This window comes from Rosa rugosa, chromosome 4 (genome assembly GCF_958449725.1).
Source record: "Rosa rugosa chromosome 4, drRosRugo1.1, whole genome shotgun sequence".
Classification (NCBI taxonomy): domain Eukaryota; kingdom Viridiplantae; phylum Streptophyta; class Magnoliopsida; order Rosales; family Rosaceae; genus Rosa; species Rosa rugosa.
The window spans coordinates 11,051,307-11,074,093 of NC_084823.1; the positions used below are offsets into that span (position 1 = coordinate 11,051,307).

The 22,787-nt window shown below is 40.2% G+C and overlaps 1 protein-coding gene and 1 pseudogene across 2 annotated transcripts in view; both read right to left on the reverse strand.

Moving 5' to 3' along the window:
* LOC133706537 (disease resistance protein RPV1-like) overlaps positions 1–22,787 on the reverse strand; it is a 94,818-nt gene that overhangs the window by 14,196 nt on the left and 57,835 nt on the right. The window lies entirely within an intron of this gene.
* Positions 369–3,339, reverse strand: LOC133742637 (disease resistance protein RUN1-like; annotated as a pseudogene).

Sequence of the window (22,787 nt, forward strand, 5' to 3'; positions counted from 1 at the left end):
CCAGAATGGGAACGACGAGATCTTCAAGACTCACTTTGGTGAGCCCTATCAGATTTAGGCCAAAATGTATCGTCTTAATTATCCGATTCGTGATTTAATATTTTTAGGTTAGTTTTACATTCTTTTTGTTTTAGGTTTTCTAATTTATTTTGGATTTGTTTTGTTTTAATCCGTGGGCTTTAGGGTTTCATTGTTAGTCGCCCTAGGGTTTCTTTTCCCATATATAAGCAACCTTAAACGGCTGCAGAACTATTTTTATCATATTATCAATCAAAATTGAGATTTTTCTCTCCTTCTCTGGTGGATTCCAGAATTATGTCTTTTAGGGTTTATCGCTTGTAAACCCCGTTACTTCCACCCGCGTCATATCATCTCCCCAATGTGCTCACCCAAATTCTTAAATCCTGAACAGCCAGAAAGAACAAGAGTTTCGATAGATTTCAACTCATAAAAACTCTCTGGAAGATCCTGAAGCATTATGCAGTCTTTAAGATTTACCAACACAAGTTTTTGAAGACTTCCAATAGATTTGTTGATCTCTGGCAAACTAACAGAGTCTTTGAGGATCAAATACTCAAGATTTGGGAGATTTGAAAAGTCTGGTGATTGCGTCAGATAATGCGAATGACTCAGATTAAGAATCTTCAACTTCTCAAGCAACTGTTAGACAAGAACAAAAGAAAACAAAAATCAAAATTCAAAAAGAATAAAAGTAGAACGTTATGTTAATTATACCAGAATGAGAATGTTGAAGAGTTTGGTTGAGCTATAACATACCCTGGGATGCTCCCAAAGTTTTACAAGATTGCTGTATCGCAGGTCGATAGACACAAGGTTTCGATATATTATTAAGAAATTCTTTCTGCTGTATGATGACTTCAGGGAATCCACGCCAGCAGAGCCATGTTAACTGTTTGGAAAGATATTTGTAGTCTCCATCAAGCTGTACATAGTTAAGTTGGAGCAATTTCAGTCTCTTCAACTTTCTAAATGCTATTGTTTTGAACCTCTTTTTGTCAGATCTTTGCAAATTTAGGGCGAGTCCTTCAATCTTTTTAGTTTCCTGCTAAGAGAAGGCACTGAGTAAGACAAAGCTTCTTTGGATGTGAAAACTGATATATGCGCTAATGCGCATAGGAAGTCATGAATGCATTTATACTCATACGACCACCATAATGATGTAGGATGCAAAGACAAGTATTGGTTGGAAAGTACTTACAGATTTTTCTGTCAATACATTTATTACATCTTCCTGACACCACAGTCTACTACGTTCTTCAGGGTCTTTAAGGGATTCTGCCCGGACAACTTCTCTGCCCATGTCTCGAAGCAAGTCATGCATCATGAGCTTGTTTTTTTCACTAACAGTTACTAGGCAACGTTGAATGAGGACACCGATTCCGTTATCTGCAAAAAGATCGCAGCCATCAAGTATTTGTATGACATGACACTTGTCCATTCTAATGAAGAAACAAGATATGTGGAGGAATATGTCCCTCTGGTTCTCATCAAGTGCATCAAAGCTTATTTTGAGGATTTTATGAATTTTGTCATCAGGAAACTTTTCCAACTTCTTCAATGTGCTTTCCCAATGGCTTATGCTCCCTTTAAAGAGAAAAGACCCTAAAACTTCAAGAGCCAGTGGTAAACCTACACAGTAAGTAACCACTCTCCTTGTGAGTTTCAAAAATCCTGAATCAGGACATGGATTGTGAAAGGCATGCCAACTAAAGAGCTCAAGAGCTTCTGCTTCATTCATTTCTCTAGTCGGATGTATTGTATCCACTTCAAGTAGCTCTAGCAAATGTCGATCTCTTGTTGTTAAAATAATTATGCTTCCTGGACCAAATGAATCACGCCTTATAGCTAATGCAGTTAATTGGTCCAGATCATCTACATCATCAACAATGACAACTTGACAAGTACCTTTTTGCTTCCAAGTCTTTCTTGTATCACAATGATCCCTCTATCAGCATCACCTACCTCCACCTTGGTTGGTTTTAAGATATCATAAAGAAGTCTTTCTTGTAAAGTAATCTTACCGTTTGACTCCTTTGCAGTTTCCCTAACACTTCCAATGAAACTTTTACTTTCAAAGCTACTATAAAATTTGTTATAGATAGCTTTTGCAACTGAAGTTTTCCCACTTCCACCCATACCCCAAATTCCAATCATTCGAACATCATCATCTACTCCTTCACATAAAGAATTACTGATATCTTCAATGCGAGAATCTATTCCAACGGGGTATACAGCCACATGTAAGTAGGTGTTGTTCAGCAGTGTACTGATCTCATGAGCAATGCGTTTGATAAACTCTGCTTCAGGCCTGTTGATGAGATGCAAAAGATAAACTAACATGAAAAATCAAACTGAACTAATAGATTATTCATAGTGATTGTAGATTGTCAAAGAAAACAAGATTAGAATATTAAAGGGTAAAGCAGTGTACATCCCCTAATGTACGTAGACGGTCAGCACACCAGTACGTTTTCTTACAACCTTTCCATTCTGAATTTACATTTTAAGAAACTATCTTATTTATTTGATATAAGTCTGAAAACGTATTAAACAAACGAACGAAAGCATTTTAACTTCCTGGCGCCATGGAAGGCATTTCCAATTCTACATGTTTATGTGTCGCTTATAAGAAATGTTGAGTAAATTTTTGAGTCTCAAAATTAGCATCAACATGATAGAATATTGGGAGTACCTTTTGCTCCAGTGTTTTTTGACACTCCAGGATGTGCAGCAGCTCGTCAAGACACCAACTCGAACCCGCATAGTTCTCTGAGAAGACGACGAGAGAGATCCTAGAGCTTTTTTTTTTTTTTTTTTTGACTTTGTCAAGGGGAACCCAAAGGCTTCCTAGACCCAAGATAAACCCCTTCGGTGCATGTGAAATGCTCCAACTGTGCATTGCAGCACAGTGCCTCGCCACTTTGACAGCTTCGGGATTCGAACCTAGGTTGGGGAGCACACCCAACTAGGCAAGAACCACTAGGTCACTTGCAGTGGTTAGATCCTAGAGCATTGGATTGCCCCGATCAATGCGGGTGATATATCCTCCCCTTTTCTTAGTTCCTCGGAATCCCTGAAGGTCCTGAATCCGGCACGATTTAACGCCATGTAGAGGTGGTCCGTGAAGTTGTTGCGTGTGTCTCCGCCTTGGAAACTCAAGAACGCGTCGTACATCCAACTTTGTCTTTGTGGAAGAGGAGGAGGATGAAGCCATTTCTAGTGTTTCAGAGTGAGTGAGAACTGAAAAAGACGACTTGCTTCACAATCCTCACTCTCATAATAAAGGCCTGGGGGCTGGGGGAAGTCTAAGTCAATTCCAGAAAGGTTGATTCTGGAGATGCGCATTAATGCGCAAAACTGCCCCTTTTTTTTTTTTTTAATGGGACAATTTGGACGCGTTTTGGATACAGATAATTTGGAAGTTGTTGGGTTGCATATTCTTCGAAAGTTCCGTTTTTTATTTTTGTTTTTCTTTTCTTTTTTCCCCACTTGGGTGACAAGTTGGAAGTTGTTGGGTGTAGATTCTTTGAAAGGTCCCTTTTCTCTCACAATCTACTAACATATCTCATCCAAAATGCTGGAAGAGATTCAGAAATTGCATTCCCTAAAACCTTTCTTCTTTTTTTTTTTTTTTGAACAAAGGTAATTCATTTAATACATTGAATTGGAAATTTCTATTTCATGTCATGGCTCGATTTGGGTTCTCTGCAAGATTCATGGACTTGGTTAGCACTATTCTACATTCTGCTAGGTTGTCTATTTTGTTGAATGGGTCTCCTCATGGATTCTTTTCTTGTGCTCGCGGTGTGAGGCAAGGGGACCCTCTTTCCCCTCTTCTATTTTGTTTGGCGGAAGAAGCTTTAAGTCGGGGACTTTCATCTATATTTTCTACTCGGCAGGTGAAGTCTATTTCCTTGCCACGGAGTTGTACACTCACACATGTGCTTTATGCTGATGATTTGTTTATTTTTTGTCGTGGTGATAACTCGTCTCTCAAGAACCTTCAACTCTTCCTTAATAAGTATGGTGCTGCTTCAAGTCAATTGGTAAACAGAGAAAAAAGTACTTTTTTTTGTGGGGGCTTCCTACTCTCATCAGCGTAGCCATGTACAACGTGTTTTGGGCTTCAAATTGGGGGTTGCGCCCTTCACGTACTTAGGAGTACCAATTTTTAAAGGAAAGCCAAGACGTGCTCATCTTCAATGTATTGCTGATAAAGCAAAGTCTCGTTTGGCAGGTTGGCAGGGTAAATTATTATCCATGGCAGGGCGAGTGCAGCTAGTTCATGATGTTTTTCAGAGCTTATTACTTCATAGCTTCTCTGTTTATCTGTGGCCTTCTTCATTACTAAAGCATTTGTCTACTTGTGCCAGAAACTTTATATGGTCGGGAGACTTAGCCACTAAGAAAAATTGTAACGGTTTCCTGGCAACAAGTTTGTGCTCCAAAGATAGAGGGTGGTCTTGGGTTGCGAAGTCTGCAGTCCCTTAACAAAGCTGCTCTTTTGAGCTTAGGTTGGAGCACTATCACATCAGCATCGCTATGGGGATCTTTTGCTTGTCAGCGGTTCTCTATATGTCATCAAATGCGGTATCGTTACTTTGCCTCTTCTATCTGGCATGGTCTTAAAATTGCTCTTCCTCTAATTTTTCAACATTCTAGATGGTTAATTGGAGATGGAAAGTCAGTCATGTTTTGGTCAGATAAGTGGCTCGATAATCCTATTATTGATAAGCTTCAGGCTCCTAATTTCCCGGTTCCTTTAAAGACTAAGGTTGAGTTGTTTATTTCTAATCAGCAATGGGTTTTGCCACATGGATTTTCAAATATTTTTCCTGGTTTGACTGCTGACATTACCAACCTTCCTCTTCCATCTGAACCGGAGAAGGATATTTTAATTTGGGAAAAATCATGCTCAGGTACTTTCTCTTTTTCTGAGGGATATAATGTGGTTCGCCAATGTTTTGTTTCAGTTGCCGAATTCATTACTATATGGAGACACTTTATTCCTCCTCGCTATTCCATGCTTGCCTGGCGTCTTTTCCATAATAGAATTCCTACCGATGAGCAACTTCAAAAAAGAGGCACCCCTACAGTTTCAGTCTGTCAGCTTTGCTCTTTCAGGTTTGTTGAAGACTCCACCCACTTGTTTGTTTCTTGTTCCTTTGCTCAACAGGTATGGCAATGGTTGGCATGTTGCTTTGGTTGCTCTTTGCCTTCTTATGGTACAATTGTTGATTTATGGAATACAATCAAGGGTAAAACATTCTCACCTCAACTGAAGAATCTTTGGATAGCTGGATGTCTTTATGCACTCATGGCAATTTGGAAAGCGCGTAACAAGCTTCGCTTTGACAATAAGATTCCTTCTTTATTACGTGTTTTTCGCTCCATTAGAGCATGGCTTCGATTTATTGCGCCTCATACACCAGGACACACAGTTGGTTTGGTGGATTCTCAGTTGCTTGTGGGTTTGGGTATTCAACCAATTTCGCGAAGACGAGTAGCTCCTCGCTGGGTTTTGTGGCATCCACCAATTACTCCATGGATCAAACTCAACACAGATGGCTTAGCTAAGGGCAACCCTGGACCAGCTGCATGTGGTGGAGTTTTTAGGGATGAGAAGGGTCGTTATCTTGGTGGTTTTTGTCAAGGACTTGGTCATCAGACAGCTTTTTTCGCTGAACTAATGGGTGTCATTATTGGAATTGAATTCGCGTTTCAATTTGGATGGAATAACATATGGCTTGAAAGCGACTCCACTAGTGTTCTTGCTTGCATTGTCTCTTCTTCATTTGTCCCTCCTTGGCCTCTACGGATTGCTTGGTCGACTTGTTTAGCTCATATCCGTTCGCTGACCTTTCATTGCTCTCATGTGCTCCGTGAAGGGAATACAGTTGCTGATAGGTTGACAAACATGGGTTTGGCATCCACTGCATTAGTTTGGTACTCAACCGCACCATCTACTCTGTCTCCTTTCTTGCTTAGGGATGATATGGGCATTCCTTATCAGCGTAATGCTTGATTAGAGTTGTGCTTTATTTACTTCTTTGGTTTTCTGGGGTAAGGTTTATGTCCCCCCCTCTTTTTGTATTTTTCCTTTTTTTTGTTTTATTAATAATATATGAATAGGGGGACGGGCGGTGGGTTTCCAGAGTGTGGCAGACCCTTCTCCTTCGGGATTGAGGGTGGGACTTGCTCCCTACATCGTCTGTTTCCGAGGAACTAATATCGCCTAATCCCTTATTTGTTAAAAAAAAAAAAAATGAAGTACAAACAGGAAAAGCAAACAAAGAAAAAACAAAGAACCACCAAATCCGAGGTGGTTCAGAAACAGCATCCTTACAAAGTATCTATGTAAGGTGGCTGAGAAACCCAGTCAGCTTCTTTTGTTTTCTATTTTACAATTTGAAAAAATAACTCTATTGATTAATTATATTTCGTAGTTTTTTTAATATATAAAAGTTAAATTGGTAAAAAAATTTCAGTTTTGGAGAGCATGCTCTCTTTTCTTAATAATAACTAGTATTTCTCCGCACATGCAGAGCATGTGCAAGTTATTATTATTTTTTTTTCAGAAAATAAAAAAGAAAGGGAGCTTCTATTCATACCTCCAAAATTGTTATTTAGACCTCTCACTTTTTCTAAGTAATAGTTGACTTTGTCAACTTATGTCAAATTACCAATAAAGACACAAATAAGGAAGGAAAAAAAATCTCTTCTTATCTCTACGAACAGTAATAATCTTCAACTTGGGAAAAATTTTCTCCTCCAATGTAAACCCTAAAATATATATCGCCAAATGTTATTTAATGTTGAAGTCAATATTTTCTGAATTTGACTTTGTCTTAGTAAAGTGATAGACTTCCTTGCTCACATAGCTGACAATTTACAAGATCTATCGCTGCGCTATAAAAAAAAATAAAAAAATAAAAGGAGAGAAAATGGGAAATACAAAGACACCTTAGTTGATGAAGCCCTACTCATTTTGAATGCAATCAAATATGTGAACGAGCGGCGACAAAAAGAAGTACTCCAGCACGTTTATATGACAAACGCAGCAATGAGTAGTTGTCCACAAGATCTTCCTGCACATCATTAGTGCAGAGCAATTTTATGTGGAACTATTCTATAGATATGAAGAAAAATTCGACCATTTGATATAAATCTATGGAGAATGCACTAGACTCATGGTTGATTATTGTAATTTCCTCCACTATCCCATACATATCTAAAACAAAAGGACCATGCATGTTCATTTCAAGCTGCTATGGAAACAAGTAGGAGAGAATCAGTTTAGGGACAACGACACCTAAATGCAATGAAAATAATACTTGGAAAACATATTTATACGAGATGATGAGCAAACATGGTATTGTTGCCTACGCTAACCAAGAGTCGACAATTCATTGAAAAAATGCTAGAACCTCTGTTACTCGTATATTGAGGATGAACTTCCAAAAAAAAAAAATTGCTGCAATTCCAAATCTTCAAAAACTGAAGGAGATCCAACTACTGATTTTTGAAAGTATGAATAGAATCTAAAAAAAAAAACAGATCTTTTATTGATTTTAATATTGGACGATGGGCATTATAGGAAAATTACAGAGGTGTAGATAGCAAATTGGTTATTTGTAAAAGTAAGTTGGAGGTCTATTAAGTAGGGAGGTCCAAATGCCAAATTTGGAGGTATGAATAGAAGCTCCCAAAAAGAAAAGAGTTGGTATTGTAGAGGAAAGAAAATGGGAGAGAGAAAAGTGGGTTGTGTGTATCTTTTTTTTAAAATTTTTTAATAAAAATATATTTTGTAAATGTCTTAATTATCCTTGTGATTTAATTAATTCTTAAAGTTTATTAATCTTCTAGAATCAGTTCTGTCAAAATTTTAGATTTTGGCTAACAAACTCTCTTCTCTTAATAATAGTATAGATATAGATATAGATATGTAATCATCAATATATATATATATATATATATATATATATATATATATATATATATATATATAGAGTCCGGTTCTAAAGAGGACGTCCGCACTGTTGCTAAAGTGCGGACATCGCCGCTGCAGCTCGGCTCGGGGTTCGACGGAGCGGCTGGGCTTGGCGGACGGACGGCAGGGGTCGAACGGAGCGGTCTGCAGTCGGTGGAGTCGCCGGCGAAGGGGTTGCAGCTCGCTGCAGAAAACCTGCAGTTGCAGGTCGGGTTGCTGCCCAGAACCTGCAACCGCGACCTCCTCCGACCTCGAACGCTGCCCAGAACCGTCCGGGATGCCTCCGGCCTCCCTCCTGCAAGCCGCGCGCCGCCGTCGCCTCCTGGAACGCCTCAGCTGCGTCGACGTCCGCACTTTAGCGAAGTGCGGACGTCCTCTTCAGAACCAGACTATATATATATATATATATGTAATTTTCTGATTTTGACTCGTCATAGTCCAGGAGTGAAAGATGAAAGTTCTTTGTTTGTAATTTGCTTCATTCATAAAAAAAAAAATTCAAGTTTAGGACAAACGAGTCCAGGCGTCCAGCACCTGCTTGCTATACAATCCTATTGGCTTTCTTGGATAACAATTAATTTGAGAGCCACAGTCATGCTTGAGATGCCGATTCGTGAATGAAGCAAATATTGTCATCTGATATATTAAAAGTTTCCCTTACTGCAGGAGAGTTCAGATTGGACTTTTGGGTAATGAAGCTCATGGCACATCCAGGATATATATGCACCCACCAAAGTCTCTTACAAGCCATTGCCAAAAAAAAAAAGTCTCGATCCCCCAAGCCCTTAACTACTGAATTTTCATGAAAAAAAGAATGATGATCACATTTGTTGGGGGTGGGGGAGAGATTTCAAACTCATACTCACATTGGATTTCTGCAATATTTACTGACAATGGATTCAGCGTGAATAACAAAATCAAAATCGGCATAGATGATTTCTTGAATCAATGCAGCTATAATATATTCTCATATCCTCACGTAAACTGTTACACTCCAGCTGTCATCCTTTGTCTATCTCCCGACTTTACTGGAAGTACTCTAGGGTTTAGATTTCCCTTAATGGAAGTCTAATTCAGTGCTTTACTTTCAAATATTTGATCCATTTGAAGATTTAACGATCATGAAACAAAATATAAGCTTGGAACGGTAATTGCAATTAGAATGGTAAATGGTGGCTTTTTGCCAAAAGCACAGAACTTAGAATGTAGCCACTTCTTTAAGCAAAGCCAATGGGAGTATAACTGTAGTGACACCAAGAGAAATCAACTGAGCTTCATAGACATCATGGACATCATTTTACAGTTCAGCTTGGTGAATCCTCAATTTAATCTTACCGGACCAAGTTTAACACTTTTCTAAGAATGAGATCAAAAATAATTAACTTATGCCCAATTATGATATTTTCTTCTTTTATTTATGAAGTCTGCTCAATTCTAAAGAACCGTAACAACATCCAGTGGTAGATTACAAAAGGAACTTTTTTTTTTTTTTTTTGGCTCCAAAAGAAGTTAAATTTTATTAAATGAAAGAGAGATCAACATCAAAAAGGGGGGACATGAGACCAAAACCCTTATAAGGAATTAAAATGCAAAGAACATTATCAAACCATGAAAATGGTTGAAGATTAACCAAAATCCAAACGACTAAAGGTTGAGACGCATCGTTGGTCTCCGATTGCGTGCAGGATACCTTGAACTCGTTTGACATTTTGCCTTAGATTTTTTGTGTTGAGACTTTGGGAGAGTGCGAAGTGTATTCTCATCTAAAGCTGCTTCATCCTCATCAAACCAAGTTTCATAATTGATCTCAGATTGAGCATAAATTGTATGACCAAGAGGTTCTTCATTTTCCAAATCACCCCAACAAAACTTTTGAACACTATGTTTCACTAAAGCAGAATTCTCATTGTCAACCAAAGTGTTTAAGGGGAGTCCAACTATCTTTCTTGTTCATTTGCAACAATAGGCTCTTGTTGCACTTGAGCAAGGATTTCAAAACTGTTACTAGTCGAAACATGGACATTACCTGCAGATCCTATTGGAGCTATGCTCTCCACATGTGGTTCACTTGGACCAGCCAACACAGTCACATTTGAATCAATAGGCCCAATCTCATCAACAGATGCATCAACTAAAGCAAGCCTATTATCAGTGCTTTGAGCAACCAATGGATTAAATAGCTCCGTGGATACCTCATTCTCAATGGTATCTTCAATGTGGACATTCTCTGGAGAAGCAAGCTGAGTTTCTGGTTGTTCAACATGTGAGACAATATTTGGAGTAGCCTTGATCCTATATTCTTGACGAACTTTTTTACCTCTACTACCCTCAGCATGGTCATCACGAGAGCGACCTCTTGGCTTCTCTTGTTCCTTAAACTGACGTGGCAAGTTCTCATAAGAAATACCTACAGAGAAAGCATGACTACCTTTTTCCACCATAAGAGAAGTTGGCAGATCTTGACTTAGTTCAATATCAACCAAGATGCGGGCATAATAACCGAATTGACGCTCTTTCGTAGCTTTATCAATACGCAATGGTGTCCCTACCCCACGGGCAATCTCCATGAGATGGCGAGGATGCCAATAGTCCTGGCTTAATCCTGAAATTCGAATCCACACTTGAGTATGCGTTTGAGGAAGGTTAGCACCTGGTTTGAAGTCTGGTTTCCATTCGAATAACCGAAAAATTCCATTAGCAAGGGAACATGTACCACTTCTCCAAATTCTTCTCATGTCATCTTCACTATTGAAATGAATGTCAAAGAAACCTTTGCCCAAAGGAACCAAGTGCCATGGGTTCGTAGGGTTCCATTGAGCTGCAAGAGATGCTTTCAGAGAATCAGTTCTCATAGGAACCGACCCTTTACGAAGTAGAAGTCTACCAATGAGATTAGTGCGAAAATTCTTCAATTGTTCATAATATAAATCCTCACTAATCTTGACATAAATCATGTCACCACGAACCTCTGGGCTTGGTAATTGGCTAAGGATGGTGTAGTCTATTGCATCAACTGAACCCCTAACAATGGAAGCGAAGGTCTGTGTTCCTATGATATTATGGATCTTTGGCGGAGAGCCAGGAGATGGAGACAATGAAATTCCGCCTTCAATAAAATCCAGCCCCAAGGGCCTCGCAGATGTTTCACAAGGAGCAGGCAAACTGACGACGGCAGTAATATCCTCCGTCACTCGCGTTGCTACTGACAAAAGGAACTTGAAACTCATTGGAATTTAGTGCATAGAAACAAAGTTTCCTACACTTAATTACACTTCTATCTGAACAGAATGCCCAAAAGGAATGAGTTTCTAGCTATCTCAAATTGCAGGAAAAAATTTATGCATAGATTGTTTATCTTGAAATTTCCACATGACAGAGAAGTAAAACCAATGCGTAACTGGCCATTTCAATCACATGAAGACTTAATGGTGAGAAACACAGCATCATAACAATTCATTATAGGACATGCTAATTTTTCTGGTCTTCCAAACCCTCCAAACTATGACATGGGCCTTTTGGTTGGAGAGGATGTGAATTTCATCAAAATGTGGCTCGGTTAATACAAGAGCATGTACCAATCAGCTAATCATCTTGTATTCTGTATCTTAAGGAAGAACCCTAGAAAACTACCACCAACAACTGCAAAGATTGGGACATTTGACTTTGGGTTTTGCTTGTGAGCTTGAGCCTCTCCTGAGCTGGTGTATTTGCAGACTCATGGGCTGTTGCTCCAGCATCACAAACCTCAACCTTTCTGAAGGTCGATCCTCATCAGATAAGTCATGATCAAATGAGAGGCAGAACCAAGTGATGACTGACATTCAAATGGGATAGGCTCACACTATCTCATTTTCATTGAGAAGTTTGGGATCTCATACTAGACCGATCCCTGTATTCTTCATGGTGAATATTACAACTTCGGATCCGGCTCCTCTAAAGTGAGGAGCCTGTGAATTTACTTTAATTTCATAAAATCCGGACTCTCTGTCTAATCTAAGGGTTCTAAAATTGACACATCAGTTTCATCTAAACAAGGTTAACTCTACCGTTAACTTGAGCAAACGGTGTTGAACCCCTTCACGTACTGTCTCTCCTATGCAGTCTTAACCCCAAATTGACTTGCTGCGTTGCAGCTTCCATGGAAACTTGCCTATGGTTATAAGACCCCTCCTGATAGCTCTGCTGATCCTCTCGATCTTGGCAATCTCGGCCACCGTGAGGCCTTGCAAGACCCTCTTCATCTCCTACTACTCCGTCTCCCTCAGGCGCCTCCCCTCCTCTTCCTCTTCCTCCTCTTCGGGATTCGTCACCGTCGTCACTGAGATCAGAGACCTCAAGCCCATCCACTTCGATGACGGCGTTTTGGTCCAGCCGGACGACGCCGCCTCCACCGATGAGGCCCGCCAGCCACAGCAGAGGATGATGCCTCTCCTCCCTCTCTCCACCGACCTCAGCTCTGTCCGCGACCGGAAAAGGGTCAAAAACCAGATCTCCTCTGCTAGTAGGATAACGGGGATAACGGGGACTTTAACGTTATTGAGAGAGAAAGCATCTAAATGTGACATTTGATGATGTGGCAACTATCTGACCATAAGATTACTTGGAGGATCATGATTTTATGAAATTTACATACATTTACTGCAGAGGAGCTCAATCCTACAACTTCAACCTCAATAGGGTCACCACCTTCCAAATTGAACTCATTGTTTGACAAATTTACCTTCCATGGATGGGCCGTTGCTCCTGCATCGCAAACCTCAATCTTTCTGAAGATCGGTCCTCATCAGATGAGTCATCATCAAATAAGTCATTATCAAATGAAGAGGCAGGACCAAGTGATGACTCGCACTCTATTTTATTTTCGTCGATAAGTTTGGGATCCCATACTAGACTGACCCCTGTATACTTCATAGTGAAACCAGAAGCAATTACAATTTCAGCGTCAACAAAGTCACCACCTTCCAAATTGAACTCATTGTTTGACAAATTTATCTGCCAAACCAGTGAAACCACTTCATCTGAATTTATTTCAGTGAGATGAGCTGGCCGAACAGCAAAGCTGATGAATTTGGTATAATTTGTAACAAAAATGGAAATACCAGTTGTAGATATGTGCTCGTTGAAAGAAGCAAGTATTCAAATCCCCGTCTTTAAACCAGAAAATCTTCGCTCTTTGCCTCCAAAAATCATGTTCCTTCTTTAGCAGCTCATCAAGTTGTGCCTCTAACTCCACACGAACATTGTCAGGAGGTGATGAGAGTGAGGTATCATAGAATTAGTGGCGTAACCAAATGAAGGGCTACTTGGGCTATAGCCCAACCCAAAATTCTTGGAATATTTTAGATAATGTAAGTGCGCTAGTTCCTCATGAATCTGGCTTTGGTTCTGTTGGCAAACTCTTGGCTCTTGGGTTGTTTTGCTCTTTCTCAAGCACCAACCTAGGTTCGAGTCCCCTCAAACCCCATTCTTGTTTTCTTTGATGTTTCTCCAATTCTTCTCCCTTTTTCTTCTTCTGTTCCTGTTTTTTTTTTTCCTTTCTTTTTTGGTCTTATTCCCATTTTATCCTCCCTTTTTTTTTTTAGCAAATTACCATTAGATACATATTTTGAAAAAAATTGCCTTTCGCAGGCCGTGTTTTGTTTTTGAAAAAAATTGCCTTGTGCAGGCCGTGTTTTGTTTTTATCCATGTGGTCATTCAATTAAACGTTGCAAGCTAGCTAACTCCGTTTCTCTTCAAGTTAGTTTGTCAAATAGTATTTTACAAAAATACACTTGTAATTGTAGCCAAACACTTTTGTCAGTTTCCTTTTGTCTCTTCTTAGTTCAAGATAAATGGGCCTCAATTTTGTCAGGCTGTGTTTTGTTCCTTTTGTCAATTTCATAGCCTTAATTCCTGGATTAAACAAGAATCATGTCATTATTAAATGATAATAGCACACTAATAGCACGGATTAATCCTCAAAAACAGCTACTGATCCAAATAGTATAAGATAAGTATCTCACATCCACAAAAACAAAGAAATTGGAAATCAAGTCTCATCAATTTCCATAAATGATAAAGTTACTGACCATTCATCAAGTTCCATTAGAAGAAACAAGCACATCTCATAGTATATAGCCACTGACCCTCAATAAACTTAGTAAAAAACAAGAACTCCAGAATGCTTGCATATTACATTTATACTGTATGTAATCCAGTCTCTATGCTCTTATCTTCTATGTTCCAGTCGGTACATCCTCTTGGTCTATTGCAGCAGCCTTCCTCTTTGCCATTGCAATTAATCTGTGTATTATGAGAAATGCAAATATATATGAGTACTGGCCCTCAGTAGTTTACTGACCCTCAGTAGTGTATTGACCCTTAGTTTGATTAAGAAAATATTCACAGAGCAATACTAACAGTAATAATAAGATCAAATATCCACAGAGCCTATAGGTAGACACAATTGCAATGACCTTCCCATAAAGTAAAGCTAAGAAACCTGTTTAAAAATGCATGCTCAACTGAACCGATAATAGAATTGAGTTGAATACCTCATGAAGCTAAAGCTATTGATCCTCATAAATAAACATCAAATGAGGTTGCAATACACATAGGGTTACTGACCCTCAATAGCAATACACATGGTTCTCTAACTTCAGTTACACCATTCACAATCTCAAACATCTTAAATCAACCATCACATATAAAAATGCACATATGTCATCATTGCATATCAGAAACTTAAAGATGTCACTCAAAGAATGATCTTGACATGTTAATAAAGTAATCATTATGGAACATAAATTCAATACAATTCGGCACCATTATGTATCCAAACATTTTAAGACCTATCTAAGTAACACCATACTGACTTACAACAACATTCTCCAACAGAGCATGTCAATTATGAAGATCACAAAAAAATAGAATGAATCAGCCTCTCTATTCTACAAAGCTCCAACAACATCATCATACCAATTTGAAACACTCAATTATGAAAACCAGAACCAATAGCTATTCTTCTAACACAAGTTTGAGGACAATAAACATAGTGTTAGTGAAATCATGAAGCTAAGGCTACTGACCCTCAGAAACTAAAGCTTATACAATTTATTTTGTACTATTGAGTCAGAAAACTCATCATTTTCTATCAGAACAAGCAAATCTCAGAAACTAAAGCTACTGACCCTCAGAAACTAAAGTTAATGATCTTTATAGGGTCCATATAATTATAGGTCTCACATATTGCAGCATTTTAATGCTACTGACTCTCAATAATCATAGATTGCACATATTGCAAGCATTTTAATGGTACTAACTCTCAATAATCTCATACAATTCATCATCAGTCACATAACATCAAGTTTTGCTGCCTAGCAACTCATCTTAATTGATACTGAACTCGGTCTTCGGTGGATTTGCAGGCTGAGAACAAACCCTAGCTTCGCCGCGTTCCTTGCCGGTAGTTTTATAGACCAAGACCAAAAAATAGCTTCTCCATCTAGCTTCGCCGCCTAGCTTCATCGTCTCGCTTCGCCGCCTCGCTTCTCTGATCTCTTTACTGCCTCGCTTCTCTACCTAGCTTCACCGCATCGCTTCTCTGCCTCACTTCTCCGATCGCTTCGCCGCCTCGCTTCTCCGCCTAGCTTCGCCACCTCGCTTCTCCCCCTAGCTTCGTCTTGTAGCTTCTCCGGTTGCTTCACCGCCTAGCTTCGTCGGAGCCCTAGATTTATCTAACTAGAGAGGATTTTGATTTTGGGACTGTTTTGATTTTGGGAGAAATGGCTAATATTGGTGTTAATGGCATGTTGCGTAATTTGTTTAAACTTTGAGCACTCTTTCTCTCATCAGGTTTACATGGACTAACAGCCCGTTAGTATTTTTGGCCGCACGGAATTCCGGAAAACGGAGCCTGCTCTTGGTAAATATATGTGATTATTTGTAGTTATTGGTAAAAAGCTCTTCTTCTTTTTTTACTTCTTTTGTGACAACATTTTCTTAAAAACTAGAGGCTCCCTCTTATTTTATTAAAAACTTCTTCTTGTTTTAGGGAATCAGAAATTGAGAGAAAATTGCTGTGTATTCTCATTGATAATAGGGGCATCTTTATATAGAGGATTACAATGCATAGAATCTGAATCATACAAGGAAAGATAATCATACATTGAATAGGAATATCTAGATCCTTCTAATTAAACCCTATTACCACTAGGTCAAGTAACCTAGAGTTTGGGCTAGACACAAAATAAGGATTTACTTGAACACTTCTCTTAAAAGTAGATCTTGCCCCCTTTTTTTTTTTTTACTTTTTCCTCATTTTGTTCTTCCATTTTTTTTAGTTACAACATTCTCCATTTAGTATTGCTTCTAAAATTTAATCCCTTCTTGGAATCATTATTGACAAAAAAAAAAAAAAACTTATAAGCATGACTCGTATCAGTCCACCCAATTTTCATCCTGGATCCGCTACTGCATAAAATAAAGCCAATCGCTCTCTGATAGTCACAATATCTTTCCTCAACGACTCAAAACGCACCTCACTAAATTGAAAAAGCACCCGTCTAGCTTCTTGATTTTATTGCAGACCACGGCGAAAGGATCAGTGCCTATATTCTGTCTCCAGCCTAGCTCAACCATCCTACCACACTCTTCTTCACGCAACCAGAGTTCCTTGAATCTGAACCGCCAAGAACCGGTCCAACTTTATCTCTTCTCCACCGTGTTTACCTCTCCACGTAAATCTAGAACTAGTAAAAACAATATCCTTCAAGAAGAACAACTCTACCACATCTTAGAAGCCACCCATTTGTCTGTCAGGCCTTAAAGGACCACCCTCATTCTCCTGCTGCAATAATATCTCATTAAAGTCCCGTCCCCCCCACCCCCGACCCAAGACATGGTACATTGGAGCCATAGGGTATTGAGTAGCACCCAAGTTTTATGTCTATCTTCCAATTAAGGATGACCGTAAATGCCCGTAAACCTCCATCTTTTCAGGTCAGTAGCAGCCCCAACAAGTACATCCACATGGTTAACGAAACCGGAAGCTCCTCATCCCACATGAGGCACAGACCCCGAAACCTAGATACACCCTTACCTTTCCTCTACAAGGTACCACAAAAGCATTATGTCAGCCAATTTTAATATAATCTCAACCATCTCATCAACAGTACACCAAGTTTCAGACAAGAAAATTAAACTGGAATGAATTAGGGATACCAGTCCTTTTAGTCCTTCAACTGTCCAAGGGTTCCCAAGCCCTTAGCAATTTCAACAGAGAGCATTCATTGCTCCGGAAGAACGTTGTAGAGTACGTCCAGGAGTCACATATAGTTTACGACCAGAAGAGCTAGACTTCTTGTACGCACAACAAACCCTTCTTACCGATCTGCACACATGACTTCTTCTTTTTCTTATCAGTTGCCCTAATCACTTTAGGAGACAAAGTGGCCCCTTTTGACTCCCAGCAGAGCCCAACTTAGCCTTCTTATTCTAGGCCACACTTCCCACAAAGCCCAACACCTCATCCCTTGATGCTTCCCCGGGCCCATCAACAGCTTGCTGATTATCAATAGTCGTGGTCTTTGTTTGAGACTCCATTGACTTAGCATCCAATAAATTACGATCCAGAATTAGTGGTCCAATCAATCTGGAGGGAGTTTAGCATGCAGACTGCGTAATCAACGTGTCAGGAATAAATGCTTCCCTTAACATCGAACATTCCATAATGGGTACCTCTATCAAACCACCATCACTGGTCGCCGTTTTCTCCCATCGCTCCGTCAGCCTCCGCCGTTTGAATTCTAGACCACCGAAGCCATGGGGAGCCATACCTTCTACCTCAATATCCATATCATTTTCAGAGGCAATACCTGGATGACCCAAATCTTCCTCCCACTCACCTCTTGAACGTACTAGTAGGAAGCTCCGGGAAGCAGTCATTCTCCAACCAGAGACCTTCGTCGGATGGAGACCAAATCTAGTCGAACCACCTTGAGACATGGAGGCTACCTCCTCTCGTTCACGCTTCTGTCTTGCTAACTAGGCCTCCTTCTTTTCAGCATTGAGAAGGACATCATATCGTGGCTCAATAATTTCACCAAAAGCCCTACGTGGGCAGCTGAACCCAGTATGCGAGAGAAGGCCACAGTACAGACAGAAATGTGGAAGTCGTTCATACTCCAGCTCAAAAAGATTATTACCGACCAAGCCGCACGAGGGACAATGACTCCCTTGCTCAGCGATTGTTCAATGTCAATTTCGGCTCGGACACGCAGAAATCTCCCCAAACAGCTACCATACTTATCCTTACCAATCCGTACATAGGAGCCAACAGCTTCTCCTATACCCTGATCAGTGTCCTCATCCATGTAAAGGGGAGGAATTCCCTTTATCCTGAGTTAAAAGTATTGTGTTTTCAAAGATACTTTCAACGGATCTACCATACCGTCCATCACCGCCACCGCAAAGAGAGCCTGTTCAAAGGACCACGGCTCCCTAGTGACAACCCATTTGATATCTGATTCAGAAGAAAAGGAGAACAGCAACCTCCAACTCCTTTCTAGTTGACAGACAACCATTCGAGATTGGTCTGAGGGAGACGCATTTGAGATCCATAATCCCCTCAGGGTGCTAATTAGAGAGTCAACCCTATATTGCTTGTCAGTCATCAATTCCCCCACAAGGAAGAATCGTTTTGGCATTTGCTTCTGCCGTTTCTAAGGGAGGACGACCTCCACCGCCTCCAACTCTGTGAGAGCGAGTTTTCTTCCAAACCCGCCGATCACTTCCTCTATTGATAACAGTCGTTGTACTACGAACTCCCACACCGACAATAGGAAGGGAAACCAAAACATACAGATCAAACCGTCGTCTTCAGGACACCAACACTTCACTCCAACTAGGCTAAACCCTAGCTGTCAATCGCAAAGGTCGAGAGAGAGAAGGGAACGTTTAGTTACAACTTCGATTAGTTTTTTTTTATCAATAGAAACTTCATTCAAATAAATTGCAATTACATCATAATCACAGCACCCAACAAGTGATTATAACTAAAGACAAATAACTCTAGCCTCACACTACATATCCTCACTCTAAAGAGGAGAGACTGACATGTCAATAGATCCAATGACGAATGCCAAATTAAGAAGCTGGTCGAGCTAAATTGACCAAAATAAGTAGCAATGACTGGGACAGGATCTGACCACAATAGAAAACTATTGGGTGGGACATCCTAGGATCTCCCAGAAACCTCAACACAGGCTGATAATGAAACGCACGGCCCTAAGCCGGCAGAAGACTGGGTACTATTAGCAACGACCCAACTACCCAAATTCAACCATTCGTCGAAATCCATGACGACAACCTTAACTCGAGAGAGTATGGACTTATTTGACATCTGACAAACAGATCCAAACACTAAACGCAAAGAAAAAAGATTAAACACTAAGCAAAAGCGCAACAAAGCCAGAAATAATAGCTCAGTCCTCTAGAGTAGTGGTATGCGTCCCTATTCTTTGCCGGTCCGGCAGAACGGTGGGCCCCACAGTCAGGCCACTCCATAGTCGACCCAGCCACCACTATGAGTATCCGCCGCCGCTTCCCCAACAACGATTTCAAGGAAGGTTTGACGCTCCACTCACTATCTTGTGACCACGACCCGACTAGATCAGCGCCAACCACCACCAACCCACTACTTGCAGCCACTATCCAACAAACCCAGAAAGAAACTCCTGCAACCACAACAATTGAGCCCAACCTGATACCCAATTCTCTCGCCAAGCTCGAACCATCACCATCAAAACCAAGCCATTGATGGTCACACCTCCTCGCCGCCGAACAGCCCTCCAATCAACAGAAGTCGATCCCTGATCTGCCATGCCTCCATCTTCCTTGTTGAGGAAATCCCAGCCAAATCGATCCGATTTGGATCCTTTCACTGCCAGACTGAAACCTATACCCCCAGCACAGCTGCGCCACCGGAAGGCCAAGAAATAGGAACCCGTCCGACGACAACACCACTACAGCAGCGCGCCGCCAGACGGGGTGAAATTTGTTTTATGGTTTTCTGCCGCAAGGTTTGAGAGAGAGAGCGCTTTTAAAAGTGATTGCGATGAGATTTTTTTTTTTTCACAATAAATCTGTATAAATTGTCTTATGTTAAAGGAAAAACACATTATGTGCATTCGTCAAAGTGACTGACGGAGAGGGAATCAAGGAATTAGCGATTACCATCAATCAGCAAAGATTACGGATCAATCAGCATTTAATGTCATCATTGTAATTGATATTTCCGTTGTAATTCTCTCCCTATATAAAGGGACTATGAAATGAAATGAGTAGACCAATTCCAATTCCATTTTACTTTTACACGTTATCAGCACGCTCAAAGCCAATAGCCAAGAAACCCTAGTTTTCTAAGTTTCTTTCTTCTTCCCGTCAAAAAAAAAAAAAAACATATTTCTTCTTCCTTCTGCCACCAGCCCACACGGGCCTCCAGAACAACTACACTCCGCGGCTCCCCGCCTGCAACCTGCCATCCCCACGTCTCAGCCCCCGCTCCTCAGCCCAGCGCGCCTCAGCCCAACCCAATCTGCAGCAGCCCACCATTGCAGCAGCAACCCAGCGCTGCGCAGATCCCGCCTAACTGCTGCCTCGATCCCGCCCGCGTCTACGCTGCCCAACCGCCCTGCAGCAGCACACACGGGCCCTACCCTTCACCTGCTGCAGATCCTAGCGGCCCACCTCACCTAGCCGCTGCCTAGCCTTGCAGCCACCATCTGTAAAAAAAAAAAAAAAAAAAAACCAGAAAACCAGAAGGAGAAGACGCGAAGAAGAAGAGAGGAAAGAACAGAAAAAAAAAGACAAAAGAAAAAAGAGAAAAAAAAAAAAAAAGAGCTGACTCGGCCCAAAGAAAAGAGCCGGCCCAATTCAAAAAAAAAAGCAGGCCTGAGGCCCAGAAAAAAAAAAAAAAAAAAAAACAGGCCCTGCGGCCCAGAAAATAAAAAGAAAAAAAACAACAAGGCCCTGTGGCCCATTGCTGAAAAGAGAGAGGAAGCGGCCCAGTTTTTCTCAAGTCCAAAAACATCGCTACGCACGCCTGCATCAACACGCGCGTGCGCTAGGATTGTTTTATTTTCTCAAAACCAATTATGTTTTATTTATTTACTTTATTTTATGCTTTTAAAGCATGTGAATTTTATTTATGTTTATATTTTTTTAAGCATGCTCTATATTTAATTGTTTATAATTAGAACTTTTGAGCATGTTTCGTTAGATAATTTTGATCCTTTTAAAGCATGCCATGTTATTTATGGTTTATATGATTATCTTTAAGCATGCTTAAATATATATTGTTTATATTTTGTTATATATTATTTATGAAATTTTGAGCATGTTTTGTGATTTTTATTTTAGGTTTATATAATTATTCCTAAGCATGCCTTTATATTATGCTATTGTTTATATTTTTTACGCATGATATATTATTTCTATTATTATGAGTAACATATATTTTGGTGTATATTTGTGAATTTTGAGCATGCTCTGTACTTTATTTTTATATATGCTATGTTTTATTTATTATTACATGTGCTATGGTTATTTTTAGAATGCAACATATAAATTCCGTTTTGCCATGATAATGAAAATTCATGCGCATTATACATACACACTTACAGTGATAAAGCATTTTCACATAGCATCGAAAAAAAAATGTGACCATTACGAATCTTGGTCTTGAAATCTAATTCATATTTTTGGAAAATAATTCACGTGGATGTCTTTATGACTGCGTAATTTATTTCTTCCCTCTTGTTTATGTAGATGGTTGATCCAACTCGACCTGAATTTGACATTTTGGACTCAGAAGGACTTGAGTACCACCGTTGGGTTTCCGATGTAGAAACTGCCTTTGTGGCAAAAGACTACACTGCCACCATCAAAACTCTCACTGACCTAAAAGACGATGGACCGTCTGACAAGGTGAAAGCAAATGCCTTAATGTTTCTGAGGCGATATATTGATCCTAGACTACGCTGGGAGTACCTTTAGTTGAAGACACCCAAAGAACTGTGGGATGCCCTTAAGGGACGTTTTGGGAACATTCATGACACCTTACTCCCAGAACTGACCGTTCAGTGGAATGAAATCCGCTTACTTGACTACAAAAGGGTCAATGACTTCAACAAGGACATGTTGCGCCTAAAGGCACGTCTAAATTTCTATGGAAAGGAACTCACAGAAGATGATATGATCCAGAAGACTCTTTCCACTTTTCCTACTTCAGCACTTATACTAGCAAACCAGTATAGGCTGGAGTATGACAACAAAAGAATCACAACCTTCAATAAGCTGATCAACCTACTGGAAGTGGCTGAGAGGCATAATGAGGTTCTTTTGAACAACAATGCCAGGCCTGTTGGGACAAAGAAAATTCCCGAGGCTAATTATGGCAAAGTGAAAGGTGGAAAGAACCCCAATGCAAAAGGGGTTGGACGTGCTGATCCCTACCCACGTGGCAACAATGCACCACGTGGCAAGGGACGTGGGGGTTGTGGTATGGGCCGTGGAGGCCCTCCCAATGTATGGCTCAGAGATGGTGGTTCTGGCCCTAGTGGTCATGGAAACAAGGTGCAAAAGGCACCGAAGAACCCTTCAGTCAAACAGGAAAGAGTTGATAAATTATATTTCTGAACAAGACCTTGATTTGATTATCGTTGGCTTATTAATAAATTTCGGATTTTATTCTGAAGCAATGAATTCGTTCGACTTTTATTTACTACACAGATTTAC